This window comes from Pinus tabuliformis, chromosome 2_2 (genome assembly GCF_031772625.1).
Source record: "Pinus tabuliformis cultivar Carrire ecotype Pingquan chromosome 2_2, CPIR1, whole genome shotgun sequence".
Classification (NCBI taxonomy): domain Eukaryota; kingdom Viridiplantae; phylum Streptophyta; class Pinopsida; order Pinales; family Pinaceae; genus Pinus; species Pinus tabuliformis.
Genome location: NC_142300.1, coordinates 143,782,673 through 143,785,172, shown reverse-complemented (window position 1 = coordinate 143,785,172; position 2,500 = coordinate 143,782,673).

Here is a 2,500-nt window from a genome sequence, read left to right as displayed (position 1 = left end):
CAAGCCATGCTTGTGCTTGTCCCACCCATCCTTTGTTTTTCTTCCCCCCAATGTGTTTCTGCAGGGGGTCCGGAAGCTTGTTTCTTGGGAGCCCTTCCGACGATCTGTTCGGCCGGGCATGGTTGCTGCAGAGTTGAGGTGCTCGGTAAATACGATGGATAAATTTGGACTCATTCGTAGCGGCAGTGCTCGGTCTTTTGTTCGTTGGAAGGCATGGGCCAAGGGTGCGGGCTTCCATAGTTGGTTCTCTCGAAAAGGTGGCGGTGGTTGATGTGTTGCTTGGGTGAGCTTTTTCGCTGGTGGTTGGGTCGAGGGAGTGGTTGCGCGCGTGCTTGGTAGCTCAAACCTTCCATGAGGCGAGATTTTCGGGGTGCGGTCAAGTATGGGATGGATGAAGAGCGGTTCAACCCATTGGGCTGGCCACCCTAGTCCCTCCTGACGTTCCTTCGACATGCCCTCGTGGAAGGGTTGGGTGTCGAGGTAATGAAAAACCCATCCCTCGGTCTGAGCTCCATCGAGATCGCAATTTTCCCCGCCGACAGGCATGAGGGTGGCAATCTTATCTCGTGCCTTTGCCATCGAGGGAATTCCTCATCCTCTCGTGACCCACTCCCCTTCTGAGGGAAAAAGAAGTAGCAGGTCGTGTCTTTGTTCCTCGCTTTGGATTGTGGGTTTTTTGTGGGACTTGCGTCATTTCTTTGTTTCGTGGTGTGTGCTTTGCGAACGTCCCTCTCTCTAGTGGCCTTGCACCATTGATGTATTTGTGGCCCACGGCTTTCTCCAGCGTTGAGCGTCAGCCCGTGACAACTCCTCTTTGGAGTTTGATTATTTGACCCCCGTTGACTCTCTCGCTGGAAAGGTTGTCGGGTGTTTTGTACACGGAGGGGTGCAAGAGCGGGGTGGGTTTGTGTTATTGGCAGTGGTCTATTTGTCGTTTGAAGCCTTGTGCCGCTGGGTTGGGGGGCTGTGTGCCTCTCAGTGATGTGCTCCAGACACTGGTCTCATCGTGGCCCTTGTCTTTTCTATTGGTCAATTTTAGGTTGTGATTTATTTGCTTGGTTGTTTTCTATGTTGTAAAGCTGGAAAGGGTGTTGTGCTGAATGCATGTGGGAGGGTGTGAAGAGGTGGGACGCTTTTTTGATTGGGTGCCTTGTTTGATTTCTTTTTGGTTAGCGGACATCTACTCGGCGTGCTGTTGAGCTTCTCTCTTTTCTTGGGATCTTTGTTTCTTTGGTGTTGTTTTCTTCCCTTCTTCCTTTTGCCCCTAGCTTTACGGAGGAGAGGTGGGATTGTTTTGAATTGGTGTTCGCGAAGGACGAAAAGCAGTGCGAGTTCCCAGGGTGGCCACCCTAGTCCTTCTCGATCACCATCCCCTGCAGTTCCCCCCTTTTTCCGAAGGTGCAGGGTTTGGGAAGCTTGTTCTCTGTTTGAGCCTCCCCTTGTGAGCCGGTAGCCACGTTTGATATCTCTTGCTTTCTTGTTGTTTTCTTCCCTTCTTGCTTTTGGCCCCTTGGCTTTATGGAGAAAAGGTGGGATTGTTGTGGATTGGTGTTCAGGAAGGACGAAAAGCAGTGCGAGTTCCGAGGGTGGCCACCCTAGTCCTTCTCGATCTCCGTCCCCTGCAGTTCCCCCCCTTTTTGCGAAGGCACGGGGGTCGGGAAGCTTGTTCTCTGTTTGAGCCTCCCCCTGTGAGCCGGTGGACGCATTTGATATCTCTCTTTCTTTCATGTTGTTTTCTTCCCTTCTTCCTTTCGGCCCCTAGCTTTACGGGGAAAAGGTGGGATTGTTGTGGATTGGTGTTTGGGAAGGACGAAAAGCAGTGCGAGTTCCTAGGGTGGCCACCCTAGTCCTTCTCGATCACCGTCCCCTGCAGTTCCCCCCTTTTTGCGAAGGCACGGGGTTGGGGAAGCTTGTTCTCTGTTTGAAGCCTTCCCTTGTGAGCCGGTAGCCACGGTTGATATATCCCTTTCTCTCTTGTTGTTTTCTGCCCTTCTTCCTCGTGGCCCCTAGCGTTACGGATAAAAGGTGAGATTGTTGTGGATTGGTGTTCCGGAAGGACGAAACGTAGTGCGAGCTCCCGGGGTGGCCACCCTAGTCCTTCTTGATCGTCGTCCCCTTCAGTTCCCCCCTTCAGTTCCCAAAGGCACGGGGCTTTGGGATGTTTGTGCCTTGTTTGTGCTTTATTTTCTACCCTTTTCTTCCTTTCGGTCCCTAACTCTACAGAGAAAAGGGGGAATCGTTGTGGGCTGGTGTCAGGGAAGGGCTAAAAGCAGTGCGAGCTCCCGGGGTGGCCACCCTAGTCCTTCTCGATCACTGTTCCACACATTTGCCCCATTTTTGCGAGGGCGTGGGGCTGGGGGAGATTGTCCTCTGTTCGAGCCTCCCCCTGTGAGGGGGTTAGACACCTTTGTTTCTCTTTCTCTCATGCGTTTTTCCTCCTTTTGCCCCTTGGCCTTACATTTGTTGTGGGGGGTGCCCCTATTCAGTTTTGTGGCCGATT